The following is an 11,866-nucleotide window of genomic DNA, read 5'->3' as shown; positions in this document are numbered from 1 at the left end:
CGCTCCCTCGCCCCGCCCCGCCCTGCCCTTCCTGACGGCCGCCGCCGCCCCTCCCCCCGCCGCCCTCAGCACCTGCGCTCGCCCCGCAGCCCGCGGGCGCCCAGCCGCTCCTGCCCCTTTAAGCCCAGCCTGCGCCCCGCACGGCAGGGGCCGCGTTGCCTAGCAACGCAACTCCCCAGCGTGGCAACGGCAACGGCGGCGACGGGGACGCCGCGGCGCGTGAGGGGGGAGGGGGCGCGCGCGGGAGGCTGCCGCGCAGGCGCGGTGCGCGCGCACGCGGGGCGGTGGGCGGGAAAGGGCGAGGAGGAAAAGGCGGCGCCGGCGGCGGTGCCTTCTCCCTCTCACGCCTTCCCCGGCTTGGCACCAACGGCTGCCCACAGGGGCATCCCTGCGAAAGGCTCCTTGCCGCTTGTGCCCCAGCACCGGAGCTGCACGCTTTCCCATAGCTGCCCCTGCCTGTTTGGCTGTTTCTCCCTCAGCTCTGGTGGCTGCAGCTCATAGCTTGTGGGCTGGCCTTCGTGATCGTTAGTTTTGAAGGCTATTTTTCACTCTGCGTTTTTTTAAATAAAGGGTGTTTTCTTTAGAGCTGTTTCTAATTTGGCAGGTGGTTAGACGAGAGGGATTCCCTGTGGTTATCATATGCTCGAGGACTTCCTTCAGCTGGGGCTTTCAGCAGCGCCCTCCAGCTTCTCTTAAAACTTCCCAGTGATGGAGTTTGGGCCACACTGTCCTTGGCCAGTTGTCCCAGTAGCCCCCCAGTTAGCAGTGAACACTGTGTCATTTTGGATGGCCCGTGGTTTTGGCAATTCTGTAGAGTCATCGTTTCTAGAAAATCCTTGGTACGCGTGGGAAACATCCACGACCAATATCCATAAGGGCATAAGAATGGGTCAGACCAAAAGTCCTCGTAGCCCTGTGTCCTGTCTCTGGCTGCGGCAAAAAGCAGAGGCCTCGGGGAGACTTGAGTCTCTTTTTCTCTCAAGTCGAGAATAAGTATGGAAGCTGACTTAGGTCCAGGTGCACCATTTCTTTAGTCTTTTGGGTTTAAACACTTTTCAGGGTCATCAACTGCTACTGACTTGAGAAATTTGTTTTCTTGTAAAAGTGATGGTTTCTTAGGAAAAAAAATAAAAAGCAGGGAGGCTGTCCTGAGAGTCATCCTTCCAGCAGCATATAAATGGAGTGATTAATCCACTAGATGCATTTCTTCTCTGTAATTATAAGTAATTACTTTAAATTCAAATCTGCAAATGAGAATACCTCTGTGTACTGTGGGGGAAGATGCAAAAAGCGACTAAAGTGGCAATCTTTAAAATGACATTAAATCACTGATTGTTTCTAAGGACAGGGACAAAAAGATAAAATAACATTTTTTAAATGAACTAACAAGTTAGTTTGACACCAAACCTGACTCAGTAATATCATAAAGGGAGATTTTACAATATAAACTTTTAAAGGTTTTTCGTAATAAATTTTTATTATGAAATAAAATAGCAAATTTGATCTGCTACTGTCTAAAATTTAAATGAAAGGGTAAATGCTGCAATATTTGCAAAAATTAGCCAATTGATAAATAGAAAAATCCTTTGTATCAATTTTAATAAAAAGATACTGAGAAATACATCATTTGTGCGTATTTTTGTTTCACTATTTATTATGCTTGAGCTTGGTCCAGCATTCTTGTCTCTTCCCAGTATTATTACTTTTTTTTTTCAAGAATCCTCAGCTGAATTTTTTACAGTTGCTAATAAGCATCTTTTAACGAAAATGTTTGCCTTCTCTTCCATTTCTGTCATACTTCATTAAGGTGATCCTATACACATGTATGCTTAATTAAGGCTTTTCATTAAAATAAGCCTTTAATCCAAAGGTGCTGGGCCTTAATTGAAACTCAGAGAAGACTAGTGTCGTCCCTCATTTTGGTTTTCACTGTTACTGTACTTCCTACTGCTTCTAAACTAAAATGTCTGTATTAGCCCTAGCTGATACATGGTCAGGAAGAAATTAGCATTCATACTGCAGCCTTCTGCAGAGTCACATGCCTCTGTAATTGCCATTTCTTATTAAGTGCCACCTTTTACCAAGAGCCTCCACTTCAAATGCGAAAGGTTACTTTAAACACTCGAAGGACATTAACATAATGAGCATGCTGCCTGTTTCGAAGGTGACTAACAAGTGACTGATGATACCTGTTTTTATCCATGTGTATAATGCAACTTTAAAATGTTAATTGTATGTTTAAATATTGTTGGAATCATGGATCTGTCTAGAATGGATGTGTTTTACAGAATTCTTTTGCAGTAGATTTATGAAAAATGAGAATACTAGTCACAGGTTGGCAGCACTCTTCAGAGATACCATGCGGCGTAGTAACTTTTAAAATACCTGTGAAGGGTGAAGACACAGATTCAACAGTTCCTATTCTCATAGTACCAAATGCATTAGCAGAAGAGCCTGTCCATATTCTTGTAGAGCTGCAACTGCGATGGGTGCTGCTCATTTACAGAGGCAGGTGGCCTGTTGCCGTTGATGAGATGAGAGTAACTTTTTAGGGTGGGCTGATGAATTGAGTGGGTTGAATGAAGTTAATGTAGAAACTGCAGGAGAAGCGATGCTAAGACATGGGTTTGAACTAAACTAAAATATAGTGACTGTAATGAGCCCCACTGAAACTTGGTCTTTATACTATAGTATTGCCTGTAACATATTTTGACAGTTTTCCGTGTCAGAGGAGTGTAAAAAATGACATATATGAATAAAAAATGGTACTTTTGTGGAGTTTATTTCAAAATGATCAACATTTAAATGGTAGTTTTAAGAGAGCGCACTGTAAAAATGTATATTGACATGCTAAATAGAGCCTGCGTTATGGACAGCAAGAATGCAGTATCCAGCTAAAGCTTTTGTAATCTTGCTGCTGGAAGAGTTGTAATGTAGTATTGTGACCATGACATTAGGCTGCAGTTTTAACTCCAAACCAAGCTCCAGGCTGTGGACACTGAGCAGGACAGGCAATGACCTTTGCATGTGTGAAGATACTGATTTTTTTTTTTATTGGAAAGAAGGACATTGATGCTGCTGAAAGTATACAAGCCAATAATTCTTCTAAAAGTCAAGTGCACTGCTGTCATGAGCAGCTCATGAGAGCTCAGTTTGAATGAGTTAAGGAGGAATTCCAGCTTGAAATACCTCTGCTGGCTGAGGAAGGCAGGTTTTGGCAAATCTGCACATGTAAGCCATGCCTTTGACTCAGCAAGGAACATGAGGTTGCAGAGCTTTGTAGTTGCCCAGTTAAAATTTTTTTAAGAGAACTGAATCCTTAATTATAAAAATGCATTGGCTGCTTTTTCTTCTAAGAAGTTTGGAAATGTTTTATCTTGTTTACTATTTGTTCATACATGTATATGTAAAGCATATATATTTGTGTATTTGTTGGTATGTATATGTATACGCACAAACATGTATTTTTCATTGTTGTGCTATTGGTTTGTTCTTTGCATTTTCTGTCATTTTCTACTAACTTCAGGCATGTGCTTCCAACTCACTAGCAAAGCTGCAGAGTTTGTAGCTTTAAAGAGTAGTAGAGATGTTATTAGGTCCTATTTAAAGCTTTTTCAAATCAGTGTAAAGACTGTCATTGTCTTACAGCTGAATTCAAAATCTGTTTTATTAATTGAATATTATTCCTTTTGCAGGGAGGAAAGGCTCAATTTAAGGGAATTTTGTGTATGTGCTTTTTTTGAATAATACCAGATACAGGGCCAAATGTGATTTCATGTCTGACCTTTGATTTTCATTGGACACGTCTCTGAAAATTTTCTTGTATTCTGATAATACACATTTTAGTAAGGATTTATAGTCAGTAGTGCTTTATATTTCTAAAAACTCTTTTCAAAGGAATTATAAGGATGCATTGAGAATTACGTAGCCAAAGTTACTGTAAAAAACAAAACCCACGTGATTTGCAGTATTTCTGATGCCTGTCTGTATTAACTGTGTAAGCTACTAAGATGTGTAGTATTGTAGATACATGAATGTTTAGTTTTAGAGATATCTGGGAAGCGCCACATATGTTCTAATCTGTAATTTCCAGTTGGCAGATGAAAATTTTCTTAATATAAACTTTTTCCATTTTGTGGGAAATCCATTTAATTAAGTAAAAGCAGAATTCTCCACAAATGTGTATTGTAGAGTGCAGGTCTCAAATTCATACAGTTGGAGCATTTAATGCACTGATTTTGTTTCTTCCTCTCTGTTTGTCTTTTGAGAGGTTCTCATTCCTTGGGAATGAAGTAAAGCCCTGGTTCCATCACTGCAGACTTCAGAATTAGCACTGAAAACACAAGATTCTTTCCCTGGGTTGATGAAAGTAATTTCTTGTTTGCTGTGTCAAACAAAGCATGCTATTTGTCACATTGTGGTTTGTGTATCTTTTTAGAAGCTTTCAACTTTGATCTGAGTCAAGGTACACTCAGTAGCACAGATGACAGAAGTAACAAACCGGTGATGTGCATTGTCATTCATACAAACTCTTTAAGTCAACAAATACTGAGACTTAGATGTAGAAAACCATATTGCTTTTGAGGGGGCTTGTGCATTCTTGTGAGAAAATGCAGACCTTTGCTTTTCTTGTTTCAGACAAAGGTGTGGAACAATTTATTAGTTGAGGATTCAGTTCAGTGTCTGCAATCAAAAGGTGGCTCTTCTAGTCCAGATTCTGGCCCTTGCTTATATTTTCTAGGTAAACAGTTGCATTTAAAAGACATTGTAAAGGTGGGCTCAGTAGCACATAAAAGCTGCTTTCTTTAAACTGTCATCACAGAGGTTTTCAGAATGTGCTTTTAATACTTCCAGAGCTCATGTTTGTGTGTATGTCTCTCTCTCTCTCTCTCTCTCTCTCTCTCTCTCTGTTAAATGCTATTTGAAACAGTTTTTTAGTGTAACTTTCACCTGCCTTTTACCTGATCTGTCTTTAGGGAAATTAGCCTTGTGTGTAACAAGACAGATGGTTAGAAAACTGTTTCACAAAATTATCTTTTTAAATGTCACAACTTTATTAAAAGCATGTGTCCCAACCCTGCAAAGGAGAATGCAGAACACCTAAAATTGTTGTAAACAAGTAGTTGTTCTGAATGGTCATACTGTGTGAGGCCCACTGATGTTTATGGTATGATGTTCAGTTTTGTTTGGGATTTCAGTTATTTCACTTTCTGAGAATTGACTTTGATTTTAAAATTAAAGTCCACAGCTAGAATGAATAGGATTTGATACATATATGTGTTCATGTAGCCTCTGCCCTTAGACTGTTGTGGATCCCTAAAGTGGTTCTGAAAGTTATGTCTTTGCATATCAAGTCTGAACGTTTTAATATTACATTTGATCATCTAGTCTGACCTTCTAACATTGTGCAAAGAATTTTATGCAGTTAGCTGAGTTTAGAACTAAATACATTTGTTTGATTAAAGTGTATCCTTCAGAAAGCCATCCAGCCTTCATCTAAAAATTTCAAAACTTGGGGGGATGTTGTTTGTTCAAGTGGTTAATCATCATGACTGTTATTCTTTCTTTACTATATCTCATTTGAATTTGTCTGGCATCAGCTTCTAGCCATTTGTTCTTTTTATGCCTTTCTCGGCTAGGCTGAAGAGCTCTTTATTAACTGGTATTTTCCCCTTGAAAAGATACATTAACACTGTCATCAAGTCATCCCTCAATTTTTGTTGCTAATCTGAACAGATTGGGCTCATCAAACTATTCATTCTTAAGACATTTTCCTAGGCCTAAAATATTTTTGTCTTTTATTTTCCTGTTCATTCTACAATTTTTCAACATTCTTTTAAAAATTAGGATACCTGAACTATGCAGAGTATTCTGTTCTTTGTTTTATTGATGTCTTAACAAAGGAAAAATATTTTTTATTCTTTTTTAGTACATACATTTCCTGATGCAAAAATCTTAGAGCAGAAGCCCCGTCAGCACAAAACTTTCTTCACAAGAAAGAGTATTTTTCCATTATGATGTTGTTCATTTTTTTTTCTCCTCTTGGTATTTTCATCTACAAATGTCCAGTTTCTTAACTGCTCTTCAGGCCTCTCATTATTACAAAACATGTATCCAGGAATAGGAGATAAGGCAAGCAATTACAGTTGTGCTGGAGCAAAGCTTAAGAGATACCTTTAAAAAGGAACTTTTTAATAAGGTAATAAAACTTGCAAATACTTAAGACTGATACAAAGAGTTTAAAGGAAACTCTGGGTAAGGCTCAATGTCTGGCATCAAGATAATATAGACATGACTTATCCCTTGTGAAATATGGTGCTCATGAAAACAATCAATGAGGTACAATAATTCATATCTGTTTACCATGTAGAAAAGACAGATCGGGATGTGGAAGTGGGAGAGTGATCCTAAAAATTTAAAATCCCATAGATTTTTCTCCTATAAGAAAAGTGAGGAGCACGTAGGACCGTAAGAGAGTGTCTGGGCTAAGTACTACCTTGAGCAGGGTGAGCGTAACAGTAAAAGTGCACAAAGCAAAGATCATTTTCTTCTCCAGTGGGAACTTGAGGGTGGAGGTGGATGGCACCATTCCACGTCCAGTCAAAATGTGGTGTACAGCACAACATAAACTAATCACTTTATAAACCTAAAGCTTTGTAACACATCTAAAACACAGAATGGGACTCTTGGTATGTGTTTTTCATAGTAGGTATTTATTATTATTTCAAAGTCACAGCCTTCCAATATAAGAGTAATTTCAAATCAGATGGAGGAAATCAGGAGAATACTTAGAGATGTAATGATAATTGATACGCTACAAGTACGACAGGAAACACAGGGGGTATCATTGGCTGCCGAGGCACAAGGGGAACAAACTAAAAAGACAAAGAGCTTATGGAGAAACAAAATCTTGTAGTTGCTTAGGTCTTCAGCAGAGCAGAACGTCGGAAACTACCTTCGCCAGCGCTGCTCTTTGCAAACAGTAAAGATTGCCAAAAGTAGTGATGTATATACAGAGTTCGGAACAACCCAAGGAATTAAATGTCAATGAAAGTCAGAACAGATGGCATTCATCCAAGGCATCTGAAGGGGCTAAAGAATCGCTAGCTGAATTCTTATTAAAACTTAGGTAATTAATCAGCAAAATGTGATACAATAGAGGAAAGCTGTAGATAGCTGGTTTTGCAGCAGACTGTTTAGGGGGAAATTGTTCTACGAAAGATTCCAGGAATTAGACTGGTGAACCTTACTTTGGTGTCAGGGAACTTAATTGATAAAATCATTAAAGATAAAAAACTATAAAGAACACAGATGGAGTATAATTCTAAGGAGAAATCAGTGTGACTTGCAACAGTATATTATGCTTCTCCAGCCTTATAGTATCCTTTAAAGGTTAACGATTTAATGGAGAAGGTTGCTAGTACAAGTTCCAATAATTTCATCAAAAAGATGCAAGTTCCACAAAAATGCTAGAGTGGGGTTTTTAGCCGGTAGCTGGTAACACAGCTAATAATCAAAATGAACTTGATAATTAAGGTGACACAAATAAAGCCAACATGTAGGGGAAAAGCTAGGTTAGTGACAGAAAGCAGAAGACTTTATCAGGAAAATAAATCACTGAGTGGAGTGTTCTAGGATTGCTGTGGATGTGTTTAAACTGTGAGTGAGACAAAACACATGCCACCTCTGGTGCTGAAGCTGCACAGCTGCATTTGCAAAATACCGCTGGTGAGCAGGTCTTATTGCCTGAGATGCCACCTCTGCTGCACCACGCCAAAACGTGGGGACGCGCCAGCCTGGGTCAACGCTGCTGCAGCTATTCATGTGCTGCGCCCTATTGTGAATCTGTGTTTGGAGGGTTGGCTAGAAGTGATGACTAACGACGTCCCAATTTGCTGATGAAACAAAATAAAGCATTTTGTCACTACGTTTCTAAGATAAAAAAAACAATCCCAAACATAGGAAAGGTCAAGAGGGAAAATAGAAATGATTAGAGGCATGTGGGGAGCTTCTTTACAAGTAAATTAACAAGAATGGTCCAGATTTGCAGCTGATGAAAATTGGCACGGTTCCACTAAAATCAGTGGCACCATGCCAATTTACACCAGCAGAGAATCTATCCCAATGCCTTTTTAATGTGAAAAAACAGGGCGATTATAGCACAGACCTACAGTAAAAAGAGCAATGTAATTACAAAATCAAGGACTTGAAGGTTAGGAAATGCCAGAATTCACACTACCCGAGTCTTTAGAGCTGTCTTCTCTTTTGTGTGTTAAAAGCAGTTTTTACAGTAAATGCAAAGTCGCTTCCTATTTTTGCCCTAGAATCGAGGCTTCTCCTTTTTTATCCCAATCTACTCCAGTATAGCCCATTCTCCTGCCTTCTCCTAGTTCCTCTTCTCTACTCCTTTGGTGTTTGGGAGTTTTTTATGTCTATTCTGCTTAGGCACCTCAGAGCAGAAAAGGGGGAGCAAGGAGAGCACTGGATGCATAAGGAATATCTATGCTGCTGTCCCAGTGTGCCTGCTGGACTGCAGCCGTGCCCACGCTCACTTTAAGGTGGGTAACTCAGTTATTGCCAGTCAGACCCTGCAACACAGAGCTTAGGGAGCGCTGTAAAATCTGCCTGGAAAGCTGAGTTAACACCTAGGTGGTGAGCCCACACTGAGCTCAAGGCCGTCTTGGCCGCGTTATTAAGCTGCCTGGGTTATATCACCGAGGTGCGTATGCACAGACCTTCGGCTGCAGTGTAAGACTAAAACCCATAGCTTTCCTAGTCTCCGTCCCCATGCTCCTTGCCTTGATGTCCCCTGGCAACCGGTGGAACAACTGCAGAAAAAGTCCAGTGCAGACTTTCAGGCCAAGGATAGAGCACAGTCGGGCAACTGCTGGGCTCATAATATGCTCAAGTGGTTTGAATTTAAGAGCTTTGGGAGGAGGGAACATATTAGTAGCAGACAGGCTGCTAGATCTGCCAACTCTAAACAGTACCCCCTTGAGCATATATAGAAGGATATGCCCAGGAAGTTATAYGCTGGTGAGATATGGGTGCATTTTCACAAAAGCAACACAGGGCACATCACCGGTTCCCAAATTTTATGTCTCTTTCCCAGTTATGGCAGCAATAATATTAGTAAAAGGCACAATTTTTTGAGTGTAGATGAAAAAAAATCCACTCTCATGGAAGGTTTCTACAGAAGCTTCCCAGGAAATTTTCTTCCTGAGACAGAAACCTGGCATGAAAAACAACTGAAGTTTGGCAAGGTTGTAAGCAACTGAGAAGACATAATAAACTGATGTTAAACCACTTAATTATAAACATAGTTACCAGATAAATAATTTGCATAGGGAAGAGTGCTTGATGCAACTAATTGCACTTCCTGATACTACCTGAAACAAAAGGTGAATTAATGAGAGGAAAATACACAGCTGATGAGAGTTAATAAGATTCAGGAAAATGTGCATATAGATATATCCACACGGGGGAGAGAGAGAGAGAGTTCATGTTGCTTTTATAGGGCAAGCTACTGCATACAGTAGTGATTCCTTTTATTATTCAATTTCTCCCTGTAAAATTTCCATTTGTTTTTCCAATCCCCCTTTATTTTATAAACTGCCATTGCAATCTCTCTGGGTCGTCTCCTCATTTGCCCTTGACTCCTTTTGGTCTGAGTAGAAAGTCATTCCAGGAGCCGACCTGCTCATCTCAGAGAGGAGAGGGATAGCTGAGGCTCTGGCTACGGACTTGCTGGGCGTTGTTAGTGGCTGTCCTCAGCTTGTGCGCATACCCAGCCTGAGAGAGGATAAGCAATTTCTTGGGGGTAGGTCTTACTGAAGAACAATTTCAGATGAAATAGTAGTCAGAATGGTTTGTTTCTAGTGATAGTAACTAGCACAATTTCACAAGTTCAGATAAACCCAAGAATTTTCTATTTTCTCTTAGCATTGCATTGCACAATAATAGATATTTTTAAGGGATTGTTTCTTCTTTTGAAACAGAAGTCGCTTAAAGTTTTAGAGACTTGTCACTGGGTTATCGGTACGCACTGGTGTCCTAGTATTTCCAACAGTTCTTGTTAAAAAGGAGTTAAAAAGATAATAAAAAAGCTACATTTTTGTCCTCCCTTTAGAACTTCCTAATGACCCTGATTTTCTAATTAGAGTTTATCTTGTGAGTTGGACAAACCAATAAAATATTTATTGTATAGGAGACCAAAGTTTGGAGGGAGAAGCACTTTTTTATCAGACTTGAGGAAGGGCTTATGTGCCTGAGAGGAAATAAATATTTATTTCCAGCGTATCTGTTAGTCTAATAAAAGTTATTATGTCTCTCTACATATATCATCTCTTCTAAGTAGAACTTTGCATATTTTTTCTAAAGGTTATATTTCAGTTCTGGAAGAATGAGTTTAAAATCAGACATTCTGTCAAAAAAAAATAGGCAAATATATTTATAGTATTACATACAATTCAAAAAGTAAATCACAGTTTAGGTTTAGCCTTTACACTGTCAATACTGATGGAAAGGTAGCTGAGCGGCTCTTGTTGGATGAGATTTTCTCTAATGTTTAAGCCACCAATAAAACCCCTGGTTAAACCCTTCATAAGAAACTTAAGAGTTGACTGATGGGAGTCACATGGTTAAATCAGTGCTTGTTATTCATAATTTATTCAATGGTTGATGGAAAAAAATTGTCCTATTATTTGGCAAATACTGCTTGGCAAGATGATTTACAGAGAATAATGCAAGTATTTGTTGAAGAATTTAAAGTGACAAAAAATGCCAAAATTACGGCCTTTATTCTCAATGCAGTGATTAGAGCTGATTGAATGATATTCAGACAGTTTGACTAATTTTGAATAGTCCTTACACAGGCAATATTCCCATTGACTTCAGCTGGAATTTTGCCAGAGTAAGGGCTACAGGATTGGGCCTTTGAGTGTAAATGTCTTGAAAGGGTCCCTTTATAAAGCAGCAGCTTAAATTCTGAACCGCAATGAAAACCCATTTTCACTTTTCTCTGTTACTTTGCCTGTTCTGTGGAATTGCTCTGTGTGAATGTTAATCCCATTCCCTCTTTATCAGTAGAGGGTGCTATGGGAGTTTTGTGCTCTCCAGTAGTCTTTTGTTTATGCACAGTTCAATCTAATTTAAGTAGAACTGACCATTTCAATGGGAGTCAAGTGTGTATTTAAATGGTGTGTGGGAGAGCCATAATTTAATGGCAAACCATTTCCTTAATTGATTCAAGTTAAAGAAGGGAGACATTTTAAAGTGGATAGTTTCAGATGCCTGGCCTCTACCCCCGTACCTCCTAAATGGGGCACTGAACATGGTCTTATAGCAGAGTTACTCTTAGGCAATAAATGATAGCATTTGTGTGTATATTTGAATGGCAGGTTCAATATTCCAAGTTTCTAGAAAAGTATCGTAGACAAGTATTTTTGAATACAAAGTAGAGTGACTTGTTAAGTTCATGAATTTTTTACATTAGTGGGACTTTAATACAAAAAGATGTTTACAAATCTCTGACTTGGATATACTCAGAAATGGAAGAATTGTTTGGAAAAGCCAGCATATCATATGGTATGGCAAAGGAGTGTTAAGGTTGCAAAGTCAAGTGTGCAGAAAACAGAAAATACATGGGCAATCTTAATTCGGGCAATTTTTCCCATTGTTCATCCACATCCTGACAGATATTAAATTACATGATTGCAGAGTTACTTTTTTCTACAAGACGTCTGCGCCTTTAATGCGTACAATAGACACCACTGAATAGGAGCTTTATTAAATGTTTCTTTTTATCTGAATTGCTCAGTGTCTTGCCACGGAGTTATTTGCTGCTCCCCATCCATCCAGCAGTGAT

The sequence above is a fragment of the Apteryx rowi genome, unplaced genomic scaffold, assembly GCF_003343035.1.
Source record: "Apteryx rowi isolate R43461 unplaced genomic scaffold, aptRow1 scaffold_29, whole genome shotgun sequence".
NCBI lineage: Eukaryota > Metazoa > Chordata > Aves > Apterygiformes > Apterygidae > Apteryx > Apteryx rowi.
The sequence above is the reverse complement of the archived record's forward strand: the minus strand, read 5'-3'. Positions refer to the sequence as shown.